At 53.1% G+C, this 21,226-nt stretch overlaps 1 protein-coding gene and 1 long non-coding RNA gene across 6 annotated transcripts in view; both read right to left on the bottom strand.

Moving 5' to 3' along the window:
• Positions 1-4,405, bottom strand: part of FOXP4 (forkhead box P4) — a 51,288-nt gene extending 46,883 nt beyond the window's left edge. For 2 of the 4 annotated variants that reach the window (XM_055406151.2, XM_055406154.2), the window contains exon 1: positions 3,883-4,403. The gene's annotated coding sequence lies outside the window, so the exon portion shown is untranslated. Of the gene's footprint in view, positions 1-3,882 lie in introns of all 4 variants that reach the window. The other 2 variants (XM_055406152.2, XM_055406153.2) reach the window with 2 other exon arrangements.
• Positions 4,406-15,681: 11,276 nt separating this feature from the next.
• LOC129543415 (uncharacterized) lies at positions 15,682-21,016 on the bottom strand. Of its 2 annotated transcripts, none has more exons than XR_008683284.2 (3): positions 20,903-21,016; positions 19,338-19,516; positions 15,682-18,125 (listed from the first exon to the last, which is right to left on the bottom strand). It is a non-coding gene; the product is annotated as an uncharacterized LOC129543415 (long non-coding RNA). The 2 variants fall into 2 exon arrangements; XR_016036051.1 differs by lacking the exon at positions 20,903-21,016 and adding an exon at positions 19,815-20,092.
• Positions 21,017-21,226: the final 210 nt, after the last annotated feature.

Here is a 21,226-nt window from a genome sequence, read left to right as displayed (position 1 = left end):
CCTTCCCCACAGCAGAGGCTCAAGCCCTACGGGTTACACTGGTGGAAGTTCTAGGAGCCCCACCACTAACTATGTGACCTCAGACAAGCTGTTTCTTCTCTCTAGGCTTTATTTTCCTAACCCTTAAAATGGAGATTGATTTCCAGTCCAGCATGTGGCCTGCCAGTGCTGGGAATCTAATATAAGCTACCTCTTGGTCAGTACTACGGTGTGCCAGGCACTGTTCTAGGTACTTTACACCTGCTCTTCCATCCCACTGGCAAACAGGCTCTCAGTTGCTATCACTGACCTACTTTATGCGTAAGAAAACTGCAGTTCGAAGAGCTTAATTAAGTTCTCCAGAGTCCCATCACCACTGGCAGGTTCCAAAGCCTTTTCTCCTGTGACCCATGTTCTGCCCTGGGGAGGCCCAAGTTCCTTGATCTGAGTTCCAGCGTCCTGGCACCAAGTCATAGGAAGCCACTTCAGCCACTGGAAGCCTCAGCATCCAGTCAAAAAGAGTGCCCGTCCTGCCCTAGTCTGGGAAGCTGAGAGCTTTTGAAGGGAAACTGTGCCAGAGCTCCTTGGATAGAAGAAAGTATTACTTTGCACTGCTGTGGTTGCTAAGTCACTTCAGTCGTGTCCGACTCTGTGTGACCCCATAGATGGCAGCCCACCAGGTTCCGCCATCCCTGGGATTCTCCAGGCAAGAATACACAGTTTGGGTTATTAGAAAAGTAAAGGCACTGTGCTTGCTTGGGCTGGGCTGGAGGGGTTTGCATTTCAGCTGGAGAGACAGGAAAGCCACCAGGGCAGTGGGGCAGCAAAGGATTAGGATGTAGGGAAGAAGGGTGCAGCCACTCCACGCGTGGCAGATCAGGGAAGCCTTCCTGGGGAGATGACCCTTCCCCTCCGTGCACCTCACACCTCTCTTCTGACAAAGACACCCTTGCACCACCCTCCTCTCTCTAATGTCTTATCTGCCTTTCCTACCCTGACAATGTGCAGACCCCAGCCCTCACAGCTTGGGCACTCCAATGCCCAGTCTGGGAGCTGCCCAGACAGTGTAGGGACTCAGCAAACCCTTGGGGGATTAATGGATTAAAGGACCCTCCCACCACTCCTCCAACTTTCCAGCCCCTAAGGAAGAGGTGTGTTTAGAGTAGGGGCCCAGCAGGATACGCACATTCCTGGCAAGAAGGGACCTACCTGCCAGCAGCCAGAAAGGAAGTTTTTGGCCAAAGGCAGAGGAAAGGGGGTGGGGTAGGGGTATCGAGGTGTGAGAAGAGACAGGGACAGGTCCTTTTGCAAGTTGGGCCCAAACTAGCCCCCCCACCCCCGCATTCCCCCACACTGGTGTCAGGCCTTTCCCCAGGGCTCAGGGGTTCACCAACTCCATGTCTCCTGCAAAACCTGCCCAGGACTGGGAGAGGGAGAGAAAACCCCACCCAGCAATCTAGCACTTAGTGCCAGAAGAAAAGGTTCCCATGGTCTCCCCCAGCCTAGTGCCAAGGTTAGGATGGGGGAGGGGTAAGGTAGTGAAGGGGGAACCAGGAGAGATTCAGATCTTACAGGGGTCCCAAGTTGCGGGGGGGGGAGCACAGCCACTTCCACCTGATGCCACTTTGTCCCACCGAAGACAGTGGGAGTGACACCAGATGGGGAGCCCACGAGACAGTCATGCTTCTGAGAGACTCAGAACTGAGGGTGCCGGAGCGGGCGAACTGTCCAGGTGCCCACAGCACAGTCCCAGGGGCCTCCCTCCTGCCTGCCAGGTGACAAAGAGCCCAGAACCCAGGCAAAACAAAGTTTCTCAAGTTAAAACAAAAACAAAACAAGCCTGCAGATTTCCCCTCCCCTGCAGCAGTTTTCTGCCAGGTTGGGCAGGGCTGGCTGAGGCAGGGGCTGTCTGAGGTGGGTGGCTCTCCTTAAAGCAGCTGGGGCCTGGCAAGCTTATAGGGCCTTCACCCCTTCCCCCGCACCCCTGCCCCACCCACTGACATACTAGGAAGTTCATCAGCTTGAAATGCCCAGTGCCAGTAGCGTTCAGTCCCGGGTTCCCGCAAAAAATGAATTTCTGGGTTCAAATTCTTGGTGTCGAGGTCTCCATTACCCGCTGTGTTCCACAATGGGACTGGTCAGACTCTTCCCTCGGCTACAGGCTGTATAGATCCCACAGCTCCTTCCTTCTGGGTGGGAGAAGGGGGCACCCAGGCGAGCCTCCAGTTCCAACCCTAGCTGCCTCTCAAACTGTGCTCCTGAACCCCTCAATCCCAGACCCAACACAGTTCGCTCTGGGACAGTCCAGGCACGTGCTTTTACGCGGGATGAAGATGCTCAAGTTCAAGTGAAAACCCGCATTGGCCAAAATGCTCCTGGGCTTTTCTCAGCAACCATTGGGATGACAGCTTCAGACTCAGGTTTTCTCCTGGGGTACCTCACCTCCAACCTCTGCTCCAGTCTCCGAGGTCAATCAGCAGGGAGACCCGGCCCAAGGATGCAAGACATGCGGGAGATCTCCAGATGGCTTAAACCCAGGCACCGAGGGAGCGAGGAAATTAGCGGAACGGGGGTTGGCAAGAGAAGCCGGCGATGCACAGGGCCGAGCCGGGGGTTCCATATGGGCTCAGGGTCTCGGCGTTCCCATATCCTCTTCTCCCAACCAAGAGAGTCCGGGTGGGACGCCCAAGTGTTCACGGGGTCGCCCCAGTCGGAGAGAAGGAATCCGCAGCCATTAGGGCCTCTGACTCAGAATCCGCTTCCCGCGAAAGCACATGCTCCTTTGCCGGGGAGGCCAGGACCCCAGGCAGCTCAAGGCGCCCCGCTTTCTAGCGCCTCGGGTCCTAGCCGGGCTCAGCTCAAGTTAGTTAGGCGTTGATGGGGATCGCAAGGCTGGAGCGCTGCCGGGGTGACCGCCGCTCGGGGAGAAGTGGCTGCGGGGGGCCTGTCTGGGAAGATGCCACAGTCCTGGGTCTGAGGAGGGGGGTCCTACTTGATTAACCCGGGACACTCTTCCCAGGCGACCTCCGAACCCTGCTGCCGCCTTCTCTCCTCCCCTGTATGGTGAGGCGGGGCTCTCTCCAAATGGGGTGAATACAGATACTCACAGGGTCAGCCCGCCACCCTCCAGCACCGGCGCACAAAATCACAAGAGGCCGTTTCTAGACGCTCTCAAGTCCCCAAGAAGTTTTCTTCTCGTATCTCCCAGCCGACCCGGGGATGGAGGAAAGGAGACGACTGGCCCCGGAACCACCGAGATGCGACCCCAGCAAACCGAGTCCCCTCCTCACCCAAGGCGACGCGGCGAGTTGGACTGCGGTCTCCCCCGTCCCCATCTGCCTGCCTCCAGCGCGTCTTGGGGAGTGCTGGACAGGCTGGGGTTGGGGGCGCCCACTTCACCACTTCCCTCCCCGGCTCAGCAAAGTCTAGGCCGGGAAGTACTCTTTGTCTTACTCGGGGAGTTGGGGGGAGGCGGTGGTCGCTCCCCCGGACACCCCATTCCCCGCGGCTAGGCCGGGAGGGGGCCGGTCCCAGACTCTTGGGGGGATGGCGGGCCTGAATAGCCTTTCCAGCCCCCCTCAACCCCGGCCGACCTCCGCTGCCGACCCCCCACCGCCGCGCCGTAGACCCCCACCTGTTCCCCAGGCAGCTCCGGCCGCGGGGGCCCGAGCCGGGGGCGGGGTGTCGCGGCCCCGCGGGGTCAGGGCGCCGCAGCCGGCCCCGGCTGGAACAAAGTGCGCCGGCCTGGGCCCGGCTCCTCCCGGCGCCCGGCGCGGCTCCGGCGGGCAGTTTGCAAACACAAAGTGAGCCAGCGAGCGGGCGAGAGAGTGCGCGAGCGAGGGAGTTGGGCTGGTCGCCGGCCCAGCCCCCACCCGCGTCCCCGGGCTCGGCCGGCCACCTTACCTGTCCGGCCCGGCCGCTCCGTGCGGGCTCCGGCCCGTCAGCCCGCGCGGGGCATGGGGCTCGCTCGGGTCGCCGCCCGGGCCCGCCGCCGCCGCCGCCGCCGCCGCCGCCCGCTGGGGCTGCCCCTCCGCGCCGCCCGGCGCCGCGCAGCTCCCGGGCGCCCTCCCTCCGCGCCGCGCCGGCCGGCCGCCCGCCGCGCGCCCTAGCCTCGCCGGGGCATCGCACTTCGGGGGCGGCTCGGCTCGCTCCGGCTCTGCTCCTCCTTCTCGACCCTCCCGCGAAGCTCGTTCGCTCGCTCCGCCGCCGGGGCTCCGGGACCCCGGCGTCCCCGCCCCCGGCCCAGCCCTGGTTCCGGCCCGGGCTCCTCCCCGCCGCGCCGCCGCCGCCGCCCGCGCCGCGCCCTCTCCGCGGGCTGGGGGGGCGGGGGGCGCTCCGTCCCGGCCGCCGGCCGCGCGCTCCGGTCCGCAGGGGCGGCCGGCTCCCGACTCCGAGGGGCTGCGACTGAGCCCGGGCGGCGAGTGGCTGCGAGCGGGCGGCACGCGGGCGGGGCGGGAGGGGGCGGCGGAGGCGGGGAAGGAGGGAGCGCGCCGAGAGCCGGGGAGGAGGGAGCCGGCGCGCGGCGGAGGGAGGGCCGACCAACTTCTAGCGCTACCATAATTCGCCTAAAGCAGGTGCAGCGACTTTCACCCGGCCCCGCAGCCGGCGGCGAGCGAAAGGAGACCACGTGGACCTAACTTTAGAGGAAGAAAAAGTGGGGAAGACGTAGGGCTGCGAATCTGTAAAAAGGAGGTGGGGGTGGGGGAAAGTGGAGGGACCCCAGGGATTCACCCTGGCTTTGCGAATCCCAAGGCGCGCTTCGCAAACCCCAGCCTTTCTCGAGTCTGGAGAGACGGCCAAGCCCTTGCTCCCACACGGTTCACTGGTTCCCGGAGGGCTGTGCCTGGCGCAGGGAGTGGCCGGGGGGCCCCAGAGTCCGGAGCCGCTGTCCTTCCTCCCCTCCCTTCTGCGCCCTGCTGCGTAGGGCTGGGGGGCGTGTGCTTTTGAAGCGGGGTGGGGTGGTGGTGGCGGGGAGACTCCTCTGGGCTTTGTGAAACAGTCACCCCGGGCGCGCGCCGCCTCCCTCTCCGGAAGGGGAATTTCCCATAAAGTGCTCTACGAACCAGTGAAAAAGGGGCCCAAAGCCGGATCCGCGCGGGCAGAGCGGAGTGCAAAGTAGAAGCAATTATCCGGACAAATTAGATTGTAAACAAAACTCAACGTCTTTTGCCTGAGGGCGGGGAAGTGCGCGGGGAGGAACCCGAGGGATTGTGGCTGGAGCCAAGGTGTGTCTTTGGGTTGGAAGGGGGAAGTCCGGTTGAGGAAAGGTCCCAGGTCCAAGGGGGAGGTCTGTGCTGGTAGCAGGCGCCCCACGCAGAGACTCGTGGAAATCTGAATAAATTCTCTCTCCGCCTTCTAACCCCCAAACATCTCCGATCTGGCTCTGTGTGTTGCAGTGACGAGAGGTGAGGGACACCTCAAAGCCTGTCACGACTGGCCCGTGACCGGGGTGGGGGTGGGGGGCCCGGCTGTGAGAGGAGGCTAGGAAGGCCGTGGCCCTAGAAGGCTCTTCTGGCTCAAATCCCCCCGAGGCAGGTGGAGACGGGCAGACATTGGTTGCTCAGGTGGATTGGGAGCTGCGGGTGCCTCAGGGATGCTGGGGCTGTGGCCTGGGGAGAGAGGATTTCTTGGAAGAGAAGCCTTTCCAAGGGGACTTGGAAGAAAAAGAGAGGAGACTTCCTCTTGAGTTCCCCTCACTTTACTCCGTCCCTTTTCTGTGCATGCAGATGACCAGGTGGAGCTGTCATGTGTGTGCTGCTTGTCCAGGTCCAGATCCTGTGTATTTGCCCTGCATGGGGCAGGTGTGACAGGCATATTCAGGTTCTGCTGGAGCTTTTCAGATAGCTAGCTGTGATATAGCTGGGAGGAGGACCCTGAGCGCCTTGTGTGTGGATACCACAGGTCCTTTCCAGTGTAGCAATAACAGAAGCATTAGGAATAAAATAACCACAGCTAGCATTTGAGTTGTACCACATGTCAGGCATAGGACTCATTTCATCTTTGCCATAGCCCTATAAGTAGATAGTCCTGTGACCTCCATTTTACAAAAAAGTTAAGTCCACCTGTCCATGCTCACCTGGCTGGTAAGGGATGAAGCAGGATTCCAACCAGAGCTACTTCAATGAGGCCTTTGAAGCAGTGCTGCCTGCTTGTGGGTTACCTGAGGAGTACAGTTTAGGAGGAAGGAAGTCTTTGGTGGTGTGATTCTATTTATTTTCTGTGGAGGGTCAGCTCTGGTGGGAGTTAGGGCATGTGGATGGGCCTGAGCCTGACCTGGAGTTGACAGGTCCTGTGTAAGCCCAGCTGGATGATGAACATGCCCCTCGGGCCTCCTTCCCATCTGTCCTGCAGAGATTTCAGGTGGGGTGAGAACTAAGGACTTTCAATACAGAAGAAGGAATGAGGTGACGTCCAGTGGGTTTCTCCAGCTGTGTTCTGTCTGGCTCTCTGGCCCACTGCATCCTTTCCCATCACCTTCCTGCAGCAGCCCTCCGCTCCTCATACGTGGATTCATTTGCCCAAAGGGATTTCCCTAAGAAATGATTTTCAGTTTACCATTATCTCCAGGTCAGTTCAGTTCCCAGCACCCCGTGAGTCACAGTGGGGGTCCCAAGGGAGGCAAAAGATCCTGTCTGGTCCTCACCTCAGTTCAGTTCAGTTCAGCTCAGTCGCTCAGTCGTGTCCGACTCTTTGCGACCCCATGAATCACAGCACGCCAGGCCTTCCTGTCCATCACCAACTCCCGGAGTTCACTCAACCTCATGTCCATCGAGTCGGTGATGCCATCCAGCCATCTCATTCTCTGTCGTCCCCTTCTCCTCCCACCCCCAACCTTTCCCAGCATCAGAGTCTTTTCTAATGAGTCAACTCTTTGCATCAGGTGGCCAAAGTATTGGAGTTTCAGCTTTAGCATCAGTCCTTCCAATGAACACCCAGGACTGATCTCCTTTAGAATGGACTGGTTGGATCTCCTTGCAGTCCAAGGGACTCTCAAGAGTCTTCTCCAGCACCACAGTTCAAAAGCTTCAATTCTTCAGCGATCAGCTTTCTTCACAGTCCAACTCACATCCATACATGACCACGGGAAAAACCATAGCCTTGACTAGATAGACCTTGGCTGGCAAAGTAATGTCTCTGCTTTTTAATATGCTATCTAGGTTGGTCATAACTTTCCTTCCAAGGAGTAAGCGTCTTTTAATTTCCTGGCTGCAATCAGCATCTGCAGTGATTTTGGAAAAGGGCAATTTAATTAGGAAACAAGGTCTTACCAAAGACATATACAGAACACACACCCCCAGATTAAAGCAGCCAGTCCAAAGCCTTTCTTTCTGGATGCAGGAGCTCCAGGAAAAGGTTCCTTAGGCCCTTGGCTCCTAAGCAGGAGCCACTGTGAATAGGTAGGAGGTTCCTCTTTCCATCTGTCTTTGTTTCTTCAAAGGGTCCCAGGGTCAGGGCCTATGCTGTGACAAGAACCAGGGCCCAAGGCCTGGCCCTACTAGGGAGGCCATGATTAAGAGCACAGGCTGGAGTGAGGCAGCCTAGGGTTGAACTTCAGCATCTGTCACTTACCAGCTGTGTGATCCGGGCAAGTTACAGGATAGAGCCACAGTTTCCTCATCCATGACCTTGGGAGAATGCCTCCTGGGGTTGGGCGGGTAGCAGGAAAAAGCCTGGGCAAAGCATCTAGCTCCATGCCTATTCATCACATATTTTCGATAAACACTCACTTTCTGTTTTGTGAGCCCCAGTTTCCTCACCTAAAAACGAGAGTACTGACTTCACAAAATCGCAGAACATACGTACATCTGCAGCTGATACTTGTAAGTGGCTGCTGTGTGCCAGGCACTTGATTCGCATGCTGTTCAGCTGCATCACCCCGGGCAAAGTGGCTCTTCTCACTTTACAGTGAGGCACTCAAGCTCAGGGGCTCCCAGGTGGCAAAGTGGTAAAAAAACAACAACAACACCCTGCCAATGCAGGAAACACAAGAGACACAGGTTTGATCCCTGGGTTGGGAAGATCCCCTGGAGGAGGAAATGGCAATCACTCCAGTATTCCTGCTAAGAAAATCCCATGGACAGAGGAGCCTGGCGGGCTATAGTCCACAGAGTTGCAAAGAGTTGGACTCTGCTACTACTGCTACTACTCAAGCTCAGAGAAGTCAGGCAACTTTCCCCAGGTCACATACCTAGAAGGTGGTGCAGCAGGGATTCACTCTCAGGTCTTCATGCCCTGAAGAGACACCCTTTCCCAGGGTCAGCTACCTCCCTGTTCTGGGGATGAAGTGGGTTCAGTCATGTCTGACTCTTTGTGACCCCATGGACTGCAGTATGCCAGGCCTCCCTGTCCATCGCCAACTCCCAGAGTTCACTCAAACTCATGTCCATTGAGTCGGTGATGCCATCCAGCCATCTCATCCTCTCTTGTCCTCTTCTCCTCCTGCCCTCAATCTTTCCCAACGTCAGGGTCTTTTCCAATGAGTCATTTCTTTGCATCAGGTGGCCAAAGTGTTGGAGTTTTAGCTTCAGCATCAGTCCTTCCAATGAATATTCAGGACTGATCTCCTTTAGGATGGATTGGTTGGATCTCCTTGCAGTCCAGGGGACTCTCAAGAGTCTTCTCCAACACCACAGCTTGAAAGCATCAATTCTTCTGTGCTCAGGTTTCTTTATAGTCCAACTCTCACATCCATACATGACTACTGGAAAAACCATAGCTTTGACTAGATGGACCTTTGTTGGCAAAGTAATGTCTCTGCTTTTTGATATGCTGTCTAGGTTGGTCATAACTTTTCTTCCAAGGAGCAAGCGTCTTTTTATTTCATGGCTGCAATCACCATCTGCAGTGATTTTGGAGCCCCCCCAAAATAAAGTCTGTCACTGTTTCCGCTATTTCCCCATCTATTTGCCATGAAGTGATGGGACCAGATGAAGTGGGTTAGTGGGTGTGTTCTTAGTACCAGGCCCAACATTGGGGGTGGGGGTGCCCTCTATTCCCACAGTCCCAACACATCTAGACTCAGATATTTTATGTTTTCATTCATCTGATTGCTTGAATCTTCTTTTCTCCTTTCAAAACTTTTTTTTTTTAGGGAATTCCCTGGTAGTCCAGTGGTTAAGACTAGGCACTTTCACTGCTGTGGGTCTGGGGTTTAATCCCTGGTTGGGGAACAAAGATCCACACAGCATAAGAAAAACAACAACAACCCAAACTGTTCTTTAGTTAATTAAGGAATAAAACATTACCAACATAATATAGTGGCTCAATGTCTAAGTATATACCGACAGAAATAGAGAATGCGTTCAGCAAAAACCAGATACTAAAATGATTGAATGGTAGAACAGTGCCATTCAAGATGGTCATTAACAGTGGAATGGGTGAATAAATGCTGATATTCTCATGCGTGGTCTAGTACTTGGTAATGAGAATGAACAAGCCATAGGCACACCCAGCAATGAGGAGAAGTCTCACAAACAATGTTGAGCATAAAAATCAGTCACGCCTTTGGCTGGAACTCCAATCTTCCAGTAATTCACCAAAATGTCCGATACAAAGGGAAGGAGGAGGGGCACCCACCCCTTTCTCCCTAGGCCTTTCAGAAAACATGGAGTCAGTCCTTCGACCACATACATGGGAATCTACAAAAAAGGTAATATTGTAGATATCAAGGGAATGGACACTGTTCAAAAAGGAATGCCCCCCAGATGGTACCACGACAAAACTGGAAGAGTCTACCCTGTTACCAGCATGCTTTTGGCATCATTGTAAACACCTTAAGGGCAAGATTCTTGTCAAGAGAATTAATGTGCGTATAGAGTATATTGGGGCTTCCCAGGTGGTGCTTGTTGTAAAGAACCCACCTGCCAGTACAGGAATCCTAAGAGATGTGGGTTCAATTCCTGGGGTGGAAAGATCCCCTGGAGGCAGGCATGGCAACCCGTTCTTGCCTGGAGAATCCCAAGGACAGAGGATCCTGGCAGGCTATAGTCCATGGGGTCGCACAGAGTCAGACTCAACGGAAGTGACTTAGAACACATGCATGCCTAGAACATACTAAACACCCTAAGAGCTGAGATAGCTTCCTGAAACTTGTGAAGGAAAACGATCAGGAAAAAGAAGTAAGGACTTCCCTGGTGGTCCAGTGGTTAAGAATCCACCTGCCAATGCAGGGGGAATGGTTCAATCTGTGGCCTGGGAAGATGCCACATGCCACAGAGCAAGTAAGCTTGGGTGCCGCAACTCTGAAACCCTTGAGCCTAGGGCCCGCACACCACATCAAGAGAAGCGCTCGCAATGAGAATCCCATGCACCACAACTAGAGGGTAGCTCCCACTCATCGCAACTAGAGAATGCCCTCATGCAACAACAAAGACCCAGCGCAGCGAAAAATAAATCAATAAATGCCCCCCCCACAAAAAAAAGAAGAAGGAAGCTGAAGAGAAAGATACTTAGGTTCAACTGAATCGCCAGCCTGCTCCAGAGACCCACACTTCATGAAAACCAATGGAAAGAAGCCTGAACTGTTGGAGCCCATCCCCTGTGAGTTCATGACATGATGGGTGTAAAGAATCTAAAAGACCTGGAGTTTAAAAAAAAAAAAAAAAAGGCCAGTCACAGAGAGAAATTCTACTTATCTGAAATTCAAAACCTGATCGAACGAAATTGACAAGACAGAACTCAATTGAGTGGCAGCTTTAGGTGGGGGAATAACCTGGGGTTCCTGGGGGACTGGGAATACTCTGTGTTTTTTGAATTTGGGATTTGGTTACGGGGTGTGCTCACTTTATGGCAACTGAGCTGGTGTACACTTACGGTTTGTGCATCTTTATGCTTAAAAAATAAAAGCCTACTAGTTGTTACTGATAAAATTGAGATTCTTCCATATCCCTTCTTCCCTTTCTCCATCCTTCCTTTGCCAGAGGTGGCCAGTTTCCAGAAGCTAGGAGGTAGTCTTCCCAAGTAAGTTTTATCCTCTTAGTCATTTAGGGTGGCTTTGGTGTCTTAAAATGTTAAATAAAATGTATCCTTCTGCTTCTTGCTTTTACTATTTGTTGGTAGTGGCGTTCTTTACTAAATTTCATGTTGCTGAAGTTAATTCAGGTTTGCTACGTGCATCTCTGGGTCATTAATTGAAAAGACTGATGAAGATCGTTCGGACACATCTGTGTGCTCCTGTTTCTTTACCCAGCCTGCCAGTGACAGTTGGTTTGTTTGGCTGTTGTGGCCACACTGCAGTGGGCGTCCTTTGAGCAGTGTCCCCCCTCAACCCAAAGCGCTCCCCCCACACCAGGGCCTTCTGCTTCTCTCCTTGTTTGCCTCCTGCTCAGTCAAGTTGACCTTCTTTCTCTCTGTGGTCCCTCCACTCACTCTGGAATCTTCTCCCCTCCCCATCTCCCAGCTGTCCCTCCCCACCCTGCTTCCCAATCTTTCTGACTCAGAAAGACCCAGGGTCTGTGCTGGGTGGAGGTAGGGGAGGGATGGAAGCGGGTAGCCTCTTTCTTTGCCACAAAGGCCCCTGTTCCCCAAGATAAATGACGATTTAAACAAAGAAATATTTCATTAAGGGTTGATATCTTAATGAACTGTGCCAGGAACCTCCAAGGCACTCTCCAGACTCTCCCCCTTATTAAGGGGGGCTCCTACCCTGGGGTGGGGGAGGCTTATCAGTTTACCATATTGCCCTGAGTAGAGGACCATGCAGTGTGGGAAGCTGTCCCAGGGGACTGTGGAGGAGGGGAAGGCACCCAGGCCTGGGGGTGGGGCTAGGTTGCCCCTCTTGGTGGCAGACTGGCCCAGTGCTGGGCCCTAGGAGATGTTTGCAGGGCTCACTTTTAGGCTCTCAGAGATGCAGGCCTTGTCCATGGGGTGGTGGGAAGGGGACTCTGCTCTGCTTGTTGGAAAATCATTCATTAAGGAATGAGAACAATAACCTGACAAGCAGTGGACAATTTTTCCATCAACTAGAACACAGTGTCTTTGGGTGAAATGAGACGACCCTCCCACCCGAATCCCATGGAGGGATTTTCACAGAGAGAGAAAGCAGGACGTGGGCAGGGATGGGCCTAGAAAGCAGACCCAGCACACTTCCTCCATCCACACACTACACCCAGCCATTCCCCAAGGCAGGGGTGGTAGGGAATGCCCCAGAGACAAAGAAAGGCCAGGGAGCAGTGCATAGACGAGTTCATCCTGCAATTCATCCTTCAAGAGCTACCCCGCTTCTTCCTTCCTCAGAAAGATGCTTCTGATTGGGACTTCTCTGATGGTCCAGTGGCTAAGCCTCCAGACTTCCAATGCAGGGGGCCCCGGGGTTCAATCCTTGGTCAGGGAACTAGATCCCACATGCCGCAACTAAGAGTTCGCATGCCAAAACTAAAGATCGCAGATCCTGCATGCTGCAGCTAAGATCCAGCACAACCAAATAATTAAAATATTTTTTAAAAAAGGAAAGAAAACCCCATAGATTTAAATCCCAATTCTGTCACTTTCTAGCCTGAAATCCTGAAGCAGCAGGGCTTAATCTCAGTTTCTTCAACTGCAGAAAAGGGAGAAAGATGATTTGGCAGAGATGGTGAGTGAATGTAGCACATTTAGGGTTCTCTGCAGAGGCATCCTATAGATCAAAGCCACGATCAGTCTTTCTTGATCACCCCAGCCCAATTCCATCTCTTTCCCTCTCCTCCTTAGCTGCTTGTGTTGATGTTACAATGTGTTGTTGGATAATTTTTATTTCATAAGCACCAAGTAACTTCTAATACATTGTTTTCTTCGTTCACTGTTTAACCAAGTATGCCTCATCTCTCTAACTAGATAATAAACCGAGGTCAGAGCCCACGATTTTAGTCATTTTGGGATTTCCTCTTACGCCCAGCCTAGTGTGTTTTGCACAGTAAACGCTTGTTGATTTGGTTTGATTATTATTTGATAGTATTTTTTTTAATAGTCTGACACCTCAGGGCAAGTTGGTGCACTGCAGGTAATAGCGAAGGAGCTGTAGAACCTATGCTGTTTCTGTGTCTTCAGTGATTGGCGGGAAAGAGCTGGGGGTCGAGGTGAGGGCTTGGATTGAAAATGGGACAAGATAGGACTTCCCTAGTGGTCCAGTGATCAAGAGTCTGCCTGACAATGCAGGGGACAGGGGTTCGATCCCTGGTCTGGGAGGATCCCATGTGCCGAGGGGTAGCTAAACCCGTGCACCACAGCTAATGAGCCCACGCTCTGGAGTCTGTGCTCCGAAACAAGAGGAGCCGCTGTGATGAGAAGCCCACACAGTGCAACTAGAGCGTAGCCCCTACTCTCTGCCACTGGAGAGAGCCCACGCTCGGCAACGAAGACCCAGCACAGCCAAAAATAAAACAAGTAAAATTTTGAAAATGGGACAAGATGGCATCCTCACTCCCTCGGGGCTGTCCCTGCCTCCGTGTGCCTTCCCGCTCTCTCCATCACCACTCCCTGTGCCCTTTCTGCGTGCCCACTGTTGGAGATGCCTTCAGAACTCTGTACTCAGAAAGGGAAACATACTTTCCCCGAGGAAACTGGAGGACCTGGGGCTTGGGGTCTCGGTCACTGGGACTGGAGGGTGAGGTGGGATGTGAAGGAGGAAAGTAAAAACCAAGATGGCCTCACGCTGGAAATATCCATCACCTCTTGGGCTGCAAGGAGATCCAACCAGTCCATTCTAAAGGAGGTCAATCCTGGGTTTTCATTGGAAGGACTGATGCTAAAGCTGAAACTCCAATACTTTGGCCACCTCATGCGACGAGTTGACTCACTGGAAAAGACTCTGATGCTGGGAGGGATTGGGGGCAAGAGGAGAAGGGGACGACAGAGAACAAGATGGCTGGATGGCATCACCAACTCGATGGACATGAGTTTGAGTGAACTCCGAGAGTTGGTGATGGACAGGGAGGCCTGGCGTGCTGTGATTCATGGGGTCACAAAGAGTCGGACACGACTGAGCGACTGAACTGACTGAACTGATTGAGTTTCTGTTCACCAGGCTCTTTTCACATGTAGCGCTGATCCTCACAGGAGTCCTAGTGCTGAATTTTATTTCGTTTGTTTGTAAAGAGAAAGCAGTTCCCCAAATGGCAGAGGCCATCGATGCAGGGTGTGTAAAGGGGAAAGAAGCGACAGTCTTCTTTTGTTCATGGCTGCCCTGGGTCCTCGTTGCGGCACTCAGGATCTCCCATCTTCATTGCGGCACACCGGATCTTTAGTTGCGGCGTGCAAACTCTTAATTGCATCATGTGGGATCCAATTCCCTGAACAGGGATCGAACCCTGCCCCCCTGCATTGGGAGTGCAGAGTCTTAGCCACTGGAGCCCCCTGAATTGGGAGAGTGGAATCTTAGCTACTGGACTGCCGGGGAAGTCCCAAGAGCGTCTTCGTAAGTCATTGATTGCGCGTGGCATCTGGCAGGGCCCATGGAGTGGGGCTCACACACTTTCCTGGGCTTCCTCACACTGGTTTGAGTCCACTCCATGCTGGGCCAGGACTCCAGGGCCCACCTCCTTCCCAGTTCTCCTGCATTCCCTCTTCTTTCTGGTCTTCTCTCTTTCAGATTCTTCTGCTCTTGACCCCTGGCCCTCCAGCCCTCGAGACCTCTCTCATGGTTGCTGGGCAGCAGGAATTCCCCGGAGCCAGGCATCCAAAGGCTGGAGTGAGTCTGGATCTTCGTTAGAGAAGAACCAACTGTATACCAGTTACCGAGTTAGCATTCTTTATGTGTGACGTCACTTCACCTCCCGTCTGCCCTCTGAGTTGATGTAGCGGATGCTGTGGGGCCCTGTCTGTGTGCCCTCACCCTGCTCTCATCACTTATTCCCCTAAGGCTTCCAGTCACCTACCTGCCTATCTTTGCCTGAGGGCTTCCTCTGGGCTTTGGGCCGTTTTTTTGCCAGTATGTGGGAGACCAGAAGTGCTGGGGCTTTAACACCATCCAGAAGAGCCCTGCACCCGTGATGGAAGGGCTGCTGCTGCTGCTAAGTTGCTTCAGTTGTGTCTGACTCTGTGCGACCCCATAGATAACAGTCCACCAGGCTCCGCCGTCCCTGGGATTCTCCAGGCAAGAGCACTGGAGTGGGTTGAAGGGCAGTGGTGTGTAAATAACCCTCCTCCTTCACCCCTGTGCTGGGGTCACTGAGGTGTGAGATCTACATGCACTCCCAGGGTTTCCCCACAGGACGGAACCCACCTGAGGACCTGGCTTGATGACCAACTTGATTGCTCTCCTTCCTCTCCTTATCCTACTCCCTGCTTCTCTACTAGTGTTTCTTTTACCACCTAAATCACTCAAGTGTACTGGAATAGTGGTCTCAGGACCTGCTTCAGGGGTATCCAGTCAAAGTCAGGTGGGTACCATCGTCCTCATTTTACAAATGAGAAGACCCAAAGCTTTGAGAGGTTGAAACTCACACCCAGTTCCACAATTATGTAAGCGAAGTGCCTGCATTCATAGCCCGGCTTGTTAGATACCAGAATATCTATTTCATTGTGCTACTGTATGCCTTCTTTTTAAAAAATATTTTAATTAAAAAAATTTTGGAGTATAATTGCTTTATCATGTTGTGTTAGTTTCTGCTGTACAACAACATGAATCAGTTATGTATACATACATCTCCTTCCTCTTGAGCCTCTCTCCTAACCCACCCCTTCCCACCCTCTAGGTCATCACAGAGCTCCCTGTGATATATAGCAGCTTCCCACTAGCTGTCTGTTTCACACATGGTAGCCTATGTATGTCAGAGCTACTCTCTCAATTCATCCCGCCCTCCTCTTTATTGCTCTGCTGTATGCCTTCTCGAGGGCCCTGCTGCTCTGCCCCCAAAGCCTGGGGAGCAGGGTGGGTCGGCTGTGCACTGGCTGGAAACGGAGAGTGTTTCCAGGTCACCCAGCCCTCCCTGCTTCCCTGTGGGCTCCTGGCCAGGAATTAGAGCCAGTTCCTGGATCATGGACAGAAAGAGAAGCGAACACCCACAAGACTGCCTACAGGATGAATGCCACTTGGAGTGCTAGAAAAGAAGAGAGAGCCAGAGGTATGAAGAGTGATGGACTCGGGACTGAGGAATCTGAGTCTTTGCGTTATATGGGGGCCTGTGATCAGACTTCCCTACATGCAGCAGCCCCTGTAAAGAGAAGGAACCCGGGTGAGAGGTGGGAAGAGATGTCTGAGAGTGGACTTTGCTCAGCCTCAGACTCTGGACAGTCTGGGAACCTCAGGCACAGGGAGAAATTAGCCAGTGTCTTCTGAGTGTGAAGGTGGGCATTTGTGGCGGTGACCTGAGTCCCGCAAAGACAAAATTTCATGGACAGAACATCATGCACTTTTTTACCTGGTTGGGTTTCATGACACCTTCATCTTAGTTTACATTCTAGAAGCAGACTCTGACACAAGGGTTCGAGCTCGAGTTGGGAGTGGGAAAGTGAGGGACTGGGAAGACAGGAGGCCCACATTGGGAGTGTTAGTGTGTTCTGTGAGTGAGAGGGGTATGGCCCCACTGGGGAACCGCAGAAGACATTTGAGACGTGCTCCTAGTTGTCCATATGATAAAGCAAGAAAGTTGGGGTATTTATCCACCAACTCCCTCTTTGCCATTGTTGGAGGACTGCTTCCAGACACAATAATTCTACAGCACTTTGGGCTTGTCCTGAGCTTGAGCCAAGGGTGTCTCCATAGCCAGAAAGAGGGGAAAAAATAAAAACTCTCAGGCAAAGGGCAGGTGTTGGCAGTAAGCAACCTTCATTTGGACGTAAGGGTCGAGAGACACGGGCAGAATGCCAGCACTGGCCACACTCCGCCCTCCTCCTTGACGTCTCCTCTTTATATGCCTCTGTGGGTTTGCATCATCTCCTTCTTGAATGTTTGGGGTTCTCAAGGCTTCTGACCCATGGCTCTCCTCAAGCTACATGTCCCCTTGCACAATCCGTGCATGCTCACGGGTTTAACTGCCGTCTGAGTTGGTCCAAGTAGTCTTGGACTTCTCTCCACCCCTGCCCAATGTCTGTGAGCCTCCAGTGATGGCATTCCTGACAAGTCCCAGACCCAAATTATCATCTGTATCCAGAGACATGCCCTACCTCTGCATTTTCTCCTCCGTGGTGGCATTAGAACCCACTCAGTCACTGTAGAAACTGTTATTAGAAATCACCCCTTGATTCTCCCAAGCCCTTCCTTTTCACATCCAGTCACCAAGTCTTGTGGATGTGGCTTCCAAAATATTTCTGAGAGTCACTCCCTTCGCTCCATCCCTACTCCTACTGCCAATGGCTGGGCCCTCATTATCTTTCACTTGGGGGTGTTCTAGCAGCCTCCTGACTAACTCCCATTTCCAACCTCATCCCCACCCTGTACCTCCTTCTAGCTCTTCCACACTGATCAAAGAGTTCAATCTACAATGCCAACCTGAACTTTCAATGTCTTGTTCAAGACCCATTCCTGAAGGGCCAGCCAATTTCAACCATGTTGGTCTGGTGCACAGGGCACAAGGTATCTTTCTTGAACCTTCAATTCCTTCCCTGGCCACTCCCAGCTCTGCTACTTTGGTCTTGTGGTATGTGTGCTGTGCTCTTTCCTCTCAGGCTGTGCCCTCTGCTTGGAATACCTTTTTTTTTTTTTTAATTTGCTTTCATAGCTGACTCTAAGACCCAGCTTAGATGACGCCTCCTCTCAGAAGTTTTCCTTGAATGCTCCAAGCTGGATTAGACATTTCTGCTCTTACATTGGTGCAAGCATCAGAAAATTCACTGCAAATGGGCTTAAATAACAATGGGAATAGATTGATGTGTGTAATTGCATCAAGGGGTAGGGCTTGCTGCAGGTGATGTGTGATCCAGGGGCTTAAGAAATGATGCTGTGGTAGTTGCCGTATTGATAACTCTGCCTTACCCTGGGTGGGCTTCATTCTCAGAGTTCTTGGAGGGAGTCCCATAACTTCAGGCTCACATCCTGCCCAGTTCAGTGCAATGAACTGTTCAAGCAAATGCTGGCTTGTTGAGACCTGTCTCAGAAGTTACTTGTTCCTCTCCAAATCAATCAAAATGTCCGAGGGCTTAGAGCGTTCTACTTCAGCAGTTGGCAAACTATGGCCAGCTTGTTTCTGTAATGGCCGAGTTCAGTAATGGAGGAAGAAATGAGCAAACTTTTTCTATAAAAAGATAGATAGTAAATATTTTAGGTTTGGTGGGCTGAAGCAAAAATCAAAGATATTATGTAGCGACCAATGTAATAAGACAGAAAACAAATTTCCACAAAATTTTTGTGGATGGAATTACAGTAATAATCAAGTATAATTTTTGGTAATAAATGGCCTGCTAGTGAGGAAAAGGGGATCTTTTTGGTTGGGGGGTGGGATAACATTTTGCTTAGTTGGGGTTCAAAGTTAATGCTGCTTACCATCAGATCAATGGCAAACGTTCATCTATCAAAATTACTCTTCGTTCATAGACCAGCATCTGTGAACAAACCCCCCACAAACTCAGGCAGGGGTCTTCCCTGGTTGTCCAGTGGTTAAGACCCTGCGATTCCACTGCAAGGGGCGTGGGTTTGATCCCTGATCGGGGAACGAAGATCCTGCATGCCTCGTGGTTTGGCCAAAAAATTAAAAAAACAAACAACAAAAACAACAGGCAGGATTTGGTCTGGGGGCCAAAGTTTGCAGATCCCTCCCCTGAATTAAATCAAACTATTATCAAGCTGAAGGAAGAGACCCTGGGAAGCTGGAGACGGAGACAGCAAACCACCTTGATGGTGGAGATAACGTCAGTGCCACAGGGCCTCAGGTGTGGGGCTACCTTTGTGACTCGCCATTCACAAAGTCAGACTCTAGGACATTTTATCAGACATTTCTTTTAAGACTAGTTCAAGTCCACCAGGCCCCAGGAACCTGATGCCATCCCTAAAACAGGCAGGGCAAAGGTGGTTGTACCCTTTCAACAGAAGGGAAATGATGCTCAGAGAAAAGCAACTCATCTGAGGTTTCCCAGCAAGGCCTCTCTGAGATACCTTTGAGGATTCTAAGACGTGAGCCTTGGGATGGGTGCTTTGCTGAGTGAGTAAACGAACAGTTATGGGATGCCCTAGTTAGAGGGCAGAGGCTGGGCCAGCAGGAGTACAGGCTAGTCTAGACATGTCCTGGGAGGCTAGGTCTCTGGCAGACTCTGTGACATCCAAGGGTCAGTCTCCCGGGATGGGCATGGTCAACACATTTTCTCAGGAACCCAGCTCTGTTTCAAGAGACTTGGCTTAGGTCTGTCTCCCAAGGAGGACAGGTGATACCAGCCCAGTAGTCCTGAGCTAGAGGGAAATTAGGCTGCAGGCAAGAATGCCTGGGACACAGACAACGAATTAGACTCCTCACCTGGTTGCCTCCAGCCTCCGAGCCTGGCCTCATCCCTGAAAAGCGCTCTGGTGACTGCGGGACAGGGTGTGGTTTAAACCTTGATTTTGGGGTGACCCCAAGGTGGGGGCAGACTGTGGGCAGCCCTCCTCCAGGGCTGATCTGGCCTCAGGCAGGGCTATCCATGGCCAGGGAAGGGCCTGCGGGGGGACAGAGGCAGCCAGAAGTGAAGAATGGTCGCTGGGGTCCTCCAGGATATACACATAATGATGGATTGTGTGGGCGCTGGTACCAACACATATATACTCACTGGTCTCACGAATGTATTTACACAGTCCCATAGGCAGATGGCCACACCCTGCCCATCTTCACTACCAGGATCTCACACTCACACCCTCACATACTTCTATGGTTCCCACACTTACATACACACCCCCATGCTACACCCCGCATTCACACACACCATCACTAGGCCTGCCATCACAGAGTTCCACACACCGGATGACTGTAAGCAACAGAATTTGGTTACTGTCTCACGGTTTCGGAGGCTAGACATCCAAAACCACGGTCCTGGCTGAGATCCGTCAGAGTGGATCCTTCTCTAACTCTTGCTGGTTTCTGTCAGCCTCAGGCATCCCTTGGCTTGTAGCTGCCTCGCTCCAATGTCCGCCTCCGTCGTCACACAGACGTCGGGTTTCTGCGTTTCCACACAGACACCTCTGTTTCAGGACACTCGTCATTTCATGAGGGGCCACTCTGCCCCGATGTAACCTCATCTGAACAGATATCTGCAGTGACCCTGTTTCCAAGTGTAAGGTCATATTCTGAGGTGCTGGGGGTTAGGACTTCAATATATCTTTTTTGGGGGGGCCACATTTGACCCATAACAACACCTTACGGCCATAAAAATCTCACATGTACATATTAGATGCCCACAGTGGCATCCAGATGAATACGCTGAAAGTCACGCAGACACATGATCACATGTTCTCACAGTCACAGGATGACACATATCCACATACGCCACCAGGATCACACACTCACACACCCCTACACACTCACACACACACACACACTGTTCAGTCTCCTGGTGTTACACGCCCCTCACAGTCACTCCTTCACACGCCTGCATGCCCGGCCTCCCTCTGACACATTCCTCACCCCACCCTGGGGCCACACTCAGAGGCCGCCCCGCCGGGGTCATGCTCTGAGACCCACACTTGGCTGTACCTCTCACATCCTCTCCCACCCACACAGTCTCTCCAGTTCTGACTCCTCCTCCATCCAGCACACTCGATCCCCAAGCAACCCTCAGGGTTGGGGAGGCAGCAGCCAGCCTGGTCGGGGTTGGGGGGGTCCCCCTGCCCTGAAGCAGCCGGGGCACCAGGTGGAGAGCCCCCTGCCGGCTGGGACCTGGAGCCCCCCCAACAAGCCTTCTCCATCTTGGACTCCCACTCTTCCCTCTCTGGGGCAGACAGACACACGGACACACGCACGCACGCTCTCACGCTCAGCCCCGTGCCCCTCCGGCAGCCCCACGGCAGCAGTCTGTTCCTCATTATGGGCCAATGCGCCTGTTTACTCACCCAGCTGGAGATGGTTAGAGAGTGATAAATAATGAAAGAGAAAACAGGCTTTTCCCCTCTGCGGCTTCTATTTATGTAACATGTGTCACAGCTCACTCACAGACTTTGTTTCGGAGCTGGTTGCAGGAAATAGTTTATTTTTTCCGGACGGTGGCTTGGGGGGCGGGGTGGGGGGGCTCGGGGTTTGGGTTTCTGGTCTCACGCCCATGGGAGTTTCGGGATCTGGTTCCCAGAGTCGTCCTCCCCTGGTGCCTCCCCTCCCCGCCTCCCCCCTCCCCCACGGCAGCTCCGAGGCCGACGTCATGGCTCAAGGTTGCCTCAGAA

The sequence above is a fragment of the Moschus berezovskii genome, chromosome 23 (assembly GCF_049115385.1).
Source record: "Moschus berezovskii isolate FMDL1 chromosome 23, NW_MosBer_1.0, whole genome shotgun sequence".
Taxonomy (NCBI): domain Eukaryota; kingdom Metazoa; phylum Chordata; class Mammalia; order Artiodactyla; family Moschidae; genus Moschus; species Moschus berezovskii.
This window is presented reverse-complemented; position numbering and strand designations above follow the sequence as displayed.